Source organism: Castor canadensis, chromosome 3 (assembly GCF_047511655.1).
Source record: "Castor canadensis chromosome 3, mCasCan1.hap1v2, whole genome shotgun sequence".
NCBI lineage: Eukaryota > Metazoa > Chordata > Mammalia > Rodentia > Castoridae > Castor > Castor canadensis.
In genome coordinates, this window is record NC_133388.1 from 9,122,393 (window position 1) to 9,134,887 (window position 12,495).

The 12,495-nt window shown below is 52.1% G+C and overlaps 1 long non-coding RNA gene across 2 annotated transcripts; it reads right to left on the reverse strand.

Annotated features, from left to right (window-relative positions):
* Positions 1–2,314: 2,314 nt before the first annotated feature.
* Positions 2,315–12,472, reverse strand: LOC141421473 (uncharacterized). 2 transcript variants are annotated; one of them, XR_012446008.1, is made up of 4 exons: positions 11,361–12,472; positions 9,866–9,905; positions 3,560–9,399; positions 2,315–2,501 (listed from the first exon to the last, which is right to left on the reverse strand). It is a non-coding gene; the product is annotated as an uncharacterized lncRNA (long non-coding RNA). The 2 variants fall into 2 exon arrangements; XR_012446007.1 differs by having other exon boundaries at positions 3,560–9,905.
* Between the last annotated feature and the right edge of the window lie 23 nt (positions 12,473–12,495).

The following is a 12,495-nucleotide window of genomic DNA, read 5'->3' on the forward strand; positions in this document are numbered from 1 at the left end:
TCAGTATACTCCCACTGCCCTGTTCATGGCATCTCACCATCCCACCAGCATGTGATCTGCTGCCTGACCTCTCACCAATTCCTACCCCATCTGTGGCCCCTGACCTTGGCTCAGGCACCCAAAATGCCCTCCGTCCTTAGGTGGTATCAGTGTGTGTGGGCCTGTGCACACATGGAGTTCACCCAAGTGCTCAGTCATTCACACACACATGTAACAGTCCTCAGCCCTTTGAAAGTCAGTGCCGGGGTCCACTCACATACGTGGTCAGATATGATCATACCCATTTTATACATGAGAAGACTGATTGAGACCTCATACAGGCAAGTGACTTCTAGGGTTGGCTTAGAGCCAAGATCCCGGCAAGATCTGCATCCAGATTCCTCATATTCACCATGACTATCTCCCCTTGATGTGGACACAGCACCTGCTCCTGCCAGGCACACAGTAGGTAACTACAATCGGACAGAGTAGTTGTGCAGTGTTAACAATAACAGGGTGAGCCAGTTCCAGGGGACTATGATGAAGGAGGGATAAGGTGCCAGTCATGGTGGGAAAGAACCCTTCCAAGTACTCTCCCTGGGAGCCAGCCCCACAGCAGAGCTGTTTGGGGTCTGCATATGAAGGACAGAAGTGAGAGAGTGGGGGCTTACAGGGTGAGCCAGGATGGCTTGCAGTACGGTGAAGGTGGCTGGGCTTTGGGGACCCCCAGTCTCTCTGTGCTCCATTGTCTGGTTGCTGTTTCTTGTGGTTCTGTTTGGGGCCTGTCATCAGATGTTGGGGTACCTTGGGAGAACATAACCCCTGGATGTTGAGGCTCGCAGCAAGGGGTGGTCCTTGGCTAGGGGGTCAGGGCTGCAGTGTGCTGAGGTCAGGAATGCTAACCAGCCATGGATCGTTATGAGAGAGGGAGCCCCCAAACCAAAGTGACTCTAAAACAGCCCAGCAAGTCCCTCCTGGGGACTCCCATCCTACTTATGAGGGGTGTGGCAGTGGGCCAAATTTATAGTTAGGGAAACTGAGGCTTAGAGACCAGAACACCAAAGTGCCAGTTAAGTGACAAAGGCTGGATTTGAACCTGGGTCCTCAGGTCCCATTTCTCTGGGAACATGTCTCATTCTCAGTGCCCCCACCCAGTTTGGGTCAGAAAAGCCACCTTTATGTCTCCTTCCCAACTTCAAGGTCATTTTCAAGAGAAGTGTTTTTCAAAAGGTGGAATTTTTTCCCACCAAAGGGAGTTGGGCTAAGGGTCTGAAAGTCCCAAGTCCAGCGGGGCTAACTAGAGGGTCTCCCAGGAGCTGAGCTCACCCAGCATCTCCCTGCTGGTCACCAGCGTTAACCAAAGCTACCTTTCTTTGGCTTTCTTGGAGGGATGGGGCTAGAAAAGGGGCCTTTCTGGGCCTCAGTTTCCTCCTCTGTCATATGCAGTCATCTATCCGGAGGCTTCGGGGTGGACTGCAGGGGCAGTGGCCCCCACCCCAGGCCCTCCCGGGATGGAGGCTGCCTGCCTTCCTGTTTGCAGGAGGGGTGCAAAGCCGGGCTGGGTCCCCTCCCCCGCCCAGCCAGCTCAGATGAGGCGGCCACGCGTGGGCGGGCGGGCCTCAGAGGCTCTGGGGAAACAGTGAGTCACGCCGGACGGAGCGTGTCCCTCGGCTCAGCGAAGCGCGGCTTTCATGGATAATTATGTAATTTACGAGGCTGCCGCTGGGGCCGAGGCTGAGTCAGCCCGGCTGAGTCGTGACCAGCAGAGGCCGGCAGCACCGAGGCGTGGGCACAGGCTCTGCCCTGGGCCCCAGCCTCTGTCCCTGCCCGCCTGGGCAGATAGCAGGGCTGGGGGTGGAGATGGGGGGCGTGTGGGACCCCAGATTGGTGGAAACTCACTTTTTGTTTGCAGCACTGGCTCCTGCTCCTATGTGGGGCTCACACACAGGGGGCGGGGGATAGAGACATGAACCCCCACTTCTGGAGGTCACTTCTTACAAAGTGCTGTTGGGGCAGACCCCTCCTGAAGGCAGAGGGACTCAGCTGTTACACTTAATAAATGTCCTCTGAACACAGACACACAGGCTTATTTACATTTCATAATGCATATTTATTATTTAACCGACTCCAACATAAGAGTATTTGAGAACCAGCCGGGGGCAGGAGTTCCTTCTTCCTCCCCAGGCTCAGCCTGCTGGAGGGGACCATGGTGCTTCCACTTGGGTCTGTCCCCAAGCCACCCAGTTCTCCCCAGGCTCCACAGGGAAGGCTGCTCAGGTCCTGCTGGGGGATTTGCTCCCAGGTCCTTAATGAACACAGGGTACATGTGGGTGGGGGTGGGGGTGGGGGTGGGGGTGGGATCCCATGTTCTGGGCTGTTTCTTCCTCAAGGAGGGCATCCATGGAGGAGCTGAGCACTTGCCAGGCACTGGTAGACCCTCCTTCTTGGAGAACAGGATCGTCTCGGAGTGGTTTTCAGGAGGTGATCAGGGAGAAATGGGTCCAGGGAGAGCAGGGTAGTCCCTGAGAAAGGGAAGCCAAGAGGGTGTTAAACAAAGCCTGAATCTCCCTAGGGTTGCCCCCAGTACCCCATGACTTCCGAGTCGGTTGGCCAGATGGCCCAGGGTCTGTGTCACCCCCTTCTCCTTACTAAGTGGTTCAACATACCCTCCACTGTCTTCTGCCTTAGTTTCCCCCACCTGCAGGGCAGCCACTTCCCAAGACAGAAAAGAGATGAAGACCCCAGGCTGTCAGGGCGTCAAGCCAGCCTCCCCCTTTCCCTTTCTTCCAGCATTCCCTCTCCCAACCAGTCCTGCTCCACCCGGGGGCCCCCCTTCTATTTTTCCTGGCTAAAACCCACCACAGACACTACCACACCCTGAAAGAGATAAATAAATAAAAGAAAAACAACCTCAACTGTGAAAAGCAGTCCAAATCGGAATTCTTTTCCGGCCTGAGTTAATTACACTTTAAATTGGCATGTTTACTGATGGGGGATTTCGAGTTAACAGAGGCGCCCCCCTCCCCAGCTGTTTGTACAGTAAAACTCAGCAGGCTGGCGGCTCCCCCAGGCCTTGGCAGGCCCTGCTGCTCTCCTGCCAACGAGAATGCAGAGCAGAACCATCTATTTTCGAGTGTTAGGGAAAACGGAGTTACAGATGGTGGGAGGCAGCGCTTGGATGTTTTCTTCCAGCCCTGGCTCTGTGCACCACCTTCTCACCCTAGGAAAGGCCTCCAGCCCCAAGGGCCTTCACCCTGACCCCTCAGGACATGGAGGCTGGCTCCTTTGGACAGGGCCTGTCCTGTCAAGGCCTCACCTGGTCTATGTTCCTCTCTCACAGGGGCTCTGCCTAAGTGGCTTACACCTTTCTCCCTGAAGCAAGCCTCATATGGGAATCAGAGGCCTGGCTCACTCATTCCTACAACACTTGCTGATGGACCTGGATGAGCTGCCCCCAGAAGATGGCATGGTCTCTGCCATCTTAACAAGACCCTAACACAGGCTGGGGCCCCGAGAGCCCTCAGAAAATCCCATTACTGCTCTAAGCCCAAAGGGAGGCAAGTAGTGGGCAAATGCTTACCAGGTCCAAGGCTGGCCTTAGGGTCAAGCCTCCTGGCTTGCAGCCATATCTGCCCTCCTCTGTCCTTGGTAAAGGTCCTAGGCTCTGCCCCTGAGGACATCTGCTCCTGAGTGCCTGGTCCCACCTGCCTGCAATGGGAAGTAAGGCCAGCAAGCATTAGCAGTGCCTTCTCTGCACTAGACCTGGGCTAGGCACATGGACACTGTGGCTAATGAGTCAAAAAGGGCCCCTGCCACAGTGGGGTTGGCACAGGTTCACTGATGACTATCTTGACGGCAGTGGGAGATGGACCGGGAAGGCTTCCTGGAGGAAGAAGGCTCTGGGGCGCCCTGCTTATCAAGCAGGTCTGTCCTCCCTATCCCAGCCCTGCCACCCTCACTCAGCCCAGCACCTTGCACATACAGGTGCCCCGCCAGCTCCTCTCCATATCTCCAGGATAATGGAAAAATGATGAATGAGCCTCCATCGGGCCCTGCATTCTGGTCCTTCAGCCTGTCCTCGCTCGTGACAAATGGCCCCTCCACCTCCACAGGGTCTTTTCAGCAACTTTGGTGGCAGAGCCTTGGCAGTGCTGGTGGAGATTTATGTCTGTCTTCCCTGGATTTTTAAAGAGCATGTTTTTATTTATTCATTCTACAAACATTCTCTGAGCGCCTCCCATGTGCTTCCTCCCAGCAGTAAAGAGCTCTGACTCATGATACCTCGTGTTGAGCACCTACTCTGCGCAGGTGTCTGTGGCTGACTTAATTCAAGGAGACAGGTAGCAGCTGAGGGCCTACTGTGAGCAGCACTGGCTTTGAGCAGGTCTGCCGCAGGGTGGTGGCACCCACCACTTGGGTACTGGGGTTCCCAGGCAAGGGCCATTCCGCAGCCCTTGCAGTCTTGACAAATGAGGACACTGCTAACTCACCAGAAGGACTGAGTCCAGCGTCCCAACCCCAATAAAAAGACCGCAGCAAAGCACTCTACACTCCATGGACCCAGGTCCTCAACTGCCCAATGAGGTGACTAGAGGGATGGACCTGCCATTTGAGGGTCACCTCCTGTCCCTGAGTCTATCCAGCATGCAGGCAAGGATGGGGAGGGGGTCTTGGCCCCCTCAAGCTCTTGCTGCCTGCTCACCAGGCCCTGACCACACCCACAGCTTGCCCACCACACAGAGGGAGTGAGCACAGGCTGCCAAATGCCCTCAAGGGCAAGTAGAGGTCAGTGTCAGTCTTGGTAATTTTTAATTTCTATTTTGTGCAGTTCTGGGGATTGAACCCAGGACCTGGCACCTGCTAGGTAAGCATTCTACCACTTGAACTACAACCCCAGTCCTCTTGATTGTATTTCATTTTTGAGACAGAGTCTTACTAGCTCTGCCTGGGCTGGCCTTGAACTTGGGCTGGTCTCGAACTCTCAGTCCTCCTACCTCTACCTCCTGAGTAACTGCCATGACAGGTGCATATCACCATGCACCTGATGCATCTTATACCTGGACACCCACCATGTTCTGGGTGTTTGGACAGAGAAAGCAGCTCTCTCCCAGGGCAAAATAAAAGCAAAGCACCCCAAGGGGGGAAAAAAAAAGCGACAATCTTGGCAAGTCAAGTCTTGGGAAAAGCGAGTCTCCTCCTCGCGCAAAAAATAAATAAATAATAAAATAAAAATTGAAGGCCGATTCAATGAGCCGTCTCTCATCTAGGGCAGGAGGGGCTAGTCCTAAAGCAAGGTGGCTCACCACAGTAGAGACGTTAAGAACACACAGCCTGGAGCCAGACCCAAACCGCCCCACCTCCAACTGGGTGATTTTGGGCGAGTCACTCAGCCTCTCTGTGCTCCATTTCCTACGTGTAAAACGGAACCTGTCCCTGACAAATAACCATTCGGGGCAGCTATTATTTTTCTCCTCAGCTCCCCTTGAAAATGGCAAGGCAGTGGGAGTACAGGTCCAGCTTACTCAATCCACTGATAATGTCCCTGAAATTCGGGAGGGTGGGGGGAACAGGGCCCTTGCACACGGCAGGTACCAGAAAGCAGAAAACAGTATGTGCCCCATACTGGGACTGTTGGCTGGGCTTGCCCACAGCCTTGGAGACGGGCTGAGTTATTGACCCTCAGGCTGAGGGGTCCACAGCGCCTTTCCTCTGGCCCGCCTGGGAACAGACACTTTCATTCGGCTTGCTGGATGAGAAAGGCCCTTTGTTTATTTTCCTTTCTCATCAAACAATAGATAAATCAGTCATTTTGCCTTTAATGAAATTCTGCACCCAAGTGGCACAGGGTCACCATCTTTGGGTATAAAATGAGTTTGGAACATGCATGTTGCTGATTGCCTGGTACCCCAGGCTGACACTGTCCCATGCGTAATTCTCAAGTGGCAGAAGAGGTTCCTAGAGCTTCCCTCACGCCCAACCCTCGTCCTGAATCTGCCCAAGACACTTGGGGCAACCGTGCCACCTGACACAGTGCTGTGGCGATGTTTATATTGGAGCAATTATACCAAGCTAATGTCAGTCTCCCCGCACACACACGCTTAATATATTCCAAGGATGCATCAGTGCATTAATGCAAATTTCATCTCCAAGTGTTCATTTAGTCAGTTTCATGCATAAAATATTAGCCCTGACACAAGGCTCTGGCCCGTTGCAGATGGAGTTCCCCAGAGCCTGGTGCTCATGGCACAGTGGCGTTTGCTGGAGTGGCAGGAGGAGGAGGAATGGGAACACTCAGCAGGCTAGCACTGAGGTCTTCATTTAAAAAGTAGAGAAAAACCACCCAGACCTAGCCAATCTGTCCTCACTGCAGCAAACTTAAGACACTCAAGTGACATCCTGGAGAAAAAAATTAAAAACTGGAAACCCAAAACAGCTGTTAACAAATGTGAAAATTTTCTAAACACTAATTCCCATACTCACGTACTCAGTCAGCACAATGGATGGTTTCTGTTTTGTGCCCAGCACTTTCCTGGGGATTAACCCAATGTTGTCTCTGCCCTTGGGGACTCCATTAGTCAATCATCAAACACTGTTCTGTTACTATGGGCCTGGCCTCGGTCTCAGGGCTTGGGATTCAGCAGAGAACAGGAAAAAAAAAAAAGCCCCTGCCCTGAGAAAGCTTACAGGTTTTTTTTTTGAGTGGGGGGAGGTTGGGAGGGGTGGCTCAGAGATGGAGCTGTTGACCAAAGAACATTCCATCCTTTTGGGATCAGGCTTCTGTGGCCATCTTGGCAGGGTCTGGGCAGGCCTAGGGTACAAATACAGAGAGAGCATGGGCAGGCACAGGCAGAGTCCTGCTGGAGGGAGGGACACAGCCGGTTGTACCACTGCCTCTCAGATGGGGGCATTCTGTAATGCTTTCAAAGGCCACCCAGAATAGACCTGGGGAACTAACAGGTCAGGTGACTGGTAGCACACACGGTCCATGGGTCAACCAACACAGTCTTCTGCCACCCAGTGGGCATCTCTAGGTGGAAGTCATCCAGGCGGGATTCGATGCCGGAAAGAGGTTGACTGTATAATATTCATCGTATAGAAAGTGAACACCTCACAGGCAACCTATTTCAGGTACCACCGAGCAGCTCAGACTTCAGACAGGAGGCTCCTTTCTCCCAGGTGGCCTCCCACCCCCCTGCCTGCAGGAAATGGGATGCTTGGGCTGTGGTGCAGGTCAAGCGAGTCATGCACGTGAGGACCACGTCCCTGCCCAGCTCCCAGGTGTGCAGGCGGCATGCGAGGTGCGATTTGATACTGGAGAGAGGTCGACCGTGTATTGTGCATCATGAGGAATGCAAACGTGCCACGGGCGACCTCTCCTCAGGTACCAGCAGAGCAGCATGCACAGCACACAGACCGTGGCTCTTTCCCAGGGGGTTCCTCGGAGCGGAGACGAGAGGCAGGGTGGCCCAGGTTCAGGGCATGCATGGGGTCAGCCCACTCCAGCGGGGGACTGGCTCCAGGACTTCTCTGCCTCAGTGACATGGGCACAGAAAATGGATTGGACCAGAGTCATTCATCACACTTCAAGCAAATGTCTCATGACCAGCCTCCCCAACACAAAACGGTCGGTGTGAGCCCAGGAAGTGTTCCCAGGATGGATGTGAAGTTGAGGGTTGGTGGAGAGGATGAGGAACGTCACACACAAGTCCATGCAATCACTTACCTTGCATTGGCGAGGCACTTGGTACATACCAACGGATGGGAAGTGGTACTGAAAACAGGCCATCTGTGTTATATTCGTCATTAATAAAGCGAACTCATCACAGACAACCTCTCCTCATGTACCCACAGTGACACCGAGCAAGGACCACAGCCACTGTCTCCATGGCGCTGGTGTCACCTCCTGAAGCCACCCTGAGGATGGAGTGGACAATAGGTGGGAGGAGCCAGGTACAGGCTGCACATAACCCATCCAGCACAGCCCAGGTCCCCTGGCCCTGCTCCAAGCCACCCCCACCCCAAAAGGGGTCGGATCTCCAAGGTGTCCTCCAAGGTGAGAATTGATACTGAGAAAAGATCAACCATGTATTATTCGAAGTCAACAAAGCGAATATAACACAGTCGATCTCTCTTCAAGTACCAGCTGAGGCGCCAAGCTGAAGCAACCGGCTTGCCCCACCCGCAGGCTGCAGTGGGCACCGACGGCTAGTGGACCAGGTGAAGTACATTAGAAGCAATTACTATCCAACTGGTCGACCATCCGTCCCATGCCCCAGAGCAGAGCTGGTGCAGCATGTTTGTTCTTCCCCAAGGTGCCAGGCCTCCGAATCGGCCTCCCTGGTGGAATCTGATACCGAAAAGGGGTTCACCGGGCAACATTCGTCATCTAGATGCAAAGTTGCTCGGGTAACCTCTCCCCAAGTACCACAGAGAGGCTCGAATGCTCACACCAAGGCAGATGCTTCCAGAAGCCCCTCCTCTCGGGTAGCTCAAACTTGGGACAATTAGGGACCACAACTTCTTCGTACTCTTCAAGGAACACCCCTCACCAAGACCCATCATTCCATCACCTCCTGGAATATTGAGATCCTTCTCAGAATTCAGCCTTGACTCAGTGTCGGTAGGATCTGACACTGAGCGGAAGGTGACCCTGCTCACACGCAACTCTTCCTTCCCAACCCCAAGAGAAGGTGACTCTAGGGCTAGCACAGGCATGGCTGCCCTCAGTGGGTAATGATACAAACATCCAGACACCCCTCCTTGGTCCCCATCAACCCCACCATTTATCCTGCAGTGTCCATACCCAGCAGCCTTCAAAGACAAACTGACATGTGACCGCAACCATGACTGCTTAACCACTCAAATGGCCCCACAAATGGAGCAGATGAAACATTAAAAATAAAAGTGTGTGTGTGTGTGTGTGTGTGTGTGTGTGTAGAAAACTGCAAACGGATCACAAGTGACCTCTCTCCACAGAAGGCAGAGCAGCTCCATAGCAGAGCATCCGGAATACAGAGCGAATGGGCTTGCCAGTGAGGGTCAGGACCCGACGACGTAAGCCACAAGCAGAGCCTGGATTCTGTGCCCACCACCCATTTTGTGAACTTTGGAGTGGGACCGACAGCAGAATCCTTTCCCTGACGTTGGCATGAGCTCCGAAGGCCCTCAGAGTCTTGCTATGATTAGAGCAAGAGGCTGGCACACGAGGCCTGTCATAAAGAGAGAAAACACATCACAGGCAGCTTCCATTAGGAGAACTGGACACTGACCTGCTACACAGAGATCTTCCCAGAGCTGGCACCACCTCCTGAGGATGGCTGGGTGGCAACGGCTAGGGGACCAGATGACATACATCATCAGCACATCAGACCAGACTAGGGCTGTACCCCTATCCTGGACAGGCCTCCAGCTGCTGGCTACCTAGAGAGTGGAATGGCCTCTGGAAGTCTTCTCAGGTGGATGTCAATCTGGACAGAAACCTGTCATGCAATACTGTTGCCATTAAAGCATGCATGCAAACAACAAGGTCTTGTCACATCCTAGGCAATGGTTTTGACCCTGGAAACATCAGCTCCAGGATGGGCTTGTGGGACCAAGTGACATTGGCACCAGTGAAGGGCCAGCACTGAGAGATGCCAACACCAGAGTCCCAGGAGCAGTGAACTCTGGGCGCTCCCACCCACTCTCCATGCATGCAGTGACAGCACTGGAGGTGTCCTCTGGCTACGAGCAGACCCTGCTGGCAGGGCCTCCACCTCTCACCAAAATAAAAGGACCCCTGGGTATGGAGGGACAGTGCGAAGGGCTAGGTCAGGAGACACTTGTCTGTCACAGGACACATGCTCTGACAACAATATGCACTCACATCCCCCAGAGGACACCTTACCAGCTGTGCCCGAAGCCAGCACACCGGTCCAGGAAGCTAGCTGGTAAGGTTTGGGATAGAAAGCAAAAGGTCAGCTACACAGAGGACCTGCATTTTGACCCCAGGCTCTTACTGACCCCACTGACTCATTTCAATGAATACAATTCTCCACCCTCCCTCCCCGCCCTCCCCCACGAGGGCACACCAGCACTGATTTTCATAAAAACATGGATTTTTTGGAGCGAATTCCATTAAACTAATCCAATTCCCTATTTAGTTTCCTTGACTGCACTGTTGAGCCATTTTCATTTCTTTTATTTCCCTTGTTATTTCCCCCAAATCATTTTCATTAGGATCAATTCTTTTCCATTAAAAAATCTGAATGAAGATTTGATCTCTCCGTGTGCTTTCGTCGACCACAAATATTACTGTTTAGAGCAGCTGCTACCACCCGCTTCCTCTTGTGGCCGCCATGTCTACAGTGTTCTGTTTCCCTGGGTCAAATGTCACAGCTGAAATGTTGTCAAGAAAATTGGATTCTTCTGCCAATTTGTAGTCAATTGAATACATTTTCCTCCGAGCGGTTTCAGTTTGTAGTGCTATTTTGTGTTGATTATTTTTATCACTATTATTTAATGTAAACGTGATGAAATACTGATTGCCTGTATTCAGTTCATATCCCATCAGAAAACTGAGAACAATGCATGGGGGAGGGGGTGGCAGAAAGAGAGAAAAACAGACAAGGAAGGGGACCAGAGAAAACAAGAGGGAGAAAGAGAACATGAGGGTGAGGGAGATGGAGAGGGAGACAGTGAAAAGGAGGCTACAGTCATAGTTGACATTGTTGAAGGTGAGTTCTTTTGTTTATCCACAAGGTCAAAACTTCTTCAGAGTACAAGAGAAGGAATAAATGTCTCTGGGGCCAATGTGAGACTATCTCCAAGCCAGTGTCGATCCAATGCCCTCTTCCACAGCAGTTGGGTACCCTATTGGAACCACACCATGATTGTGTTCTGATTCGTACCCGATCCTGTCCACGCCCATGTCTACACTATCCATTTTTATTCATGGGAGAGATAAAGACCCTGAGCTTGACACTAGGTCCCAGAAGCCATCCCAAGCAGGATTTGATACTCAAACAAAAGTTACCTTTGTGTGATTCAACATAAATAAAGCGAATTCACCAAGGGCAACTTCTGCTCAAGGATCAAATGTCAGCACCAGCAAGAGCACCAGCAAGGCATCTCTTTGCTCTAGCAGCATTGCCTGCGGGGTCTGACGGAAGCTAAGTTCCTTTCTCACACTCTGTCCCCTCCTGTCGCTGTCTCTCCCTCTTTAGAGAAGCTGCCACTACCTCCAAGGAGCCCCTGGGTGCGGCAGGAGCACAGCTTGTGAACTGGCTGGCAGGTCTCTGGAAATGGGCCCTGACCTAGCTGCATGTGTGTGTGTGGTGGGGGAGGTGTAAGCATGCACATCAAGATGGAGCCCTTGCTTGGGTCAGTGAGTGGTCACTTACCCAGAGGGGCACGGACACCAAAGTCCCATTCCCAAAGTGGGTTTCTTCCAGAAGGTCCTGAGGTGGACTGGACACAGAAAAGGAGCTGTTGCCATTCTGCATGGCCACGGCAAGGTTGGGGTGCCGACTTGAAGACAGGAGACTCTTACTCTAGGGCAGCATCCTCGGAGGGCAGTGGCACAGGTGGGGACTGTACAGACCTGACAGCTGCCCTCCATTCACATGTACTTCCAGAAGGCTTCAAAGAGGGTTCAAAAAACAAAACATCAAAATGCCATGTACTCATTTATTCACCATCACCATGTGCACCTAAGGGTACAGTGGGCGGTGTGGGATGGGAGACACAGACAAGAATTGTGCCTCCAGGGAGCTTTTACTCTAAGGGCTGGGAAGAACAATGGAGATCCACACCTTAGCAACACTCACACAACATCTGCTATGAGAGCCAATGGTTAGTCAACTTTCCCATATGTGGGACACTGTCTAAATGTTGGATTATATTGACTTTCTATACGTCCCTTGTAAGTAGGCTTGAACATATTCTACAGATGAAAAAACTGAGGCACAGGTAGCTGACAGGTTAAATGACTCATTCAAGGTCCTACCATGAGCAAACAACAGATATAATAATGCTACATGTGATTCTTATCTAATTTATGCCATGGATACCTGTCTTCAAATACCATGAACTCTTACTGCAAGGAAGCCCTTCTTCACTGCCTAGGTGGCTCTGCTTCCCAGTGGTTCCCCTGAGGATTTCAATATTGAAGGAGTTGTAAAAAATAAATAAATCATGTGTGTGCCTGGCATTCAGCCAGGTGTGACCAATGGCATGACCTAGAGTCCCTTTATCTTTCCCTCCAAGATGATCTCACACCTAAAATGCTTTACCAAATGTGCTCTATTCACTGATGCATCTTCAAGGAATGAAGGGCAACCCATGACTGGAAAACCACAGTTTCACTAAAAAGTCAGCATCATTTCTGGGAACTCCTCCAACGATAGCTGGGTGGCACAAATGTGACATCTGCACTTGACATGGAGAAACGCTCCATTTCCTTACCCTGCACAGGTGCCGCTGGAACTCCCTTTGTGAAGTTTTCCCAAGAAGAGTTTAGTACCGAAAGGAGATTGG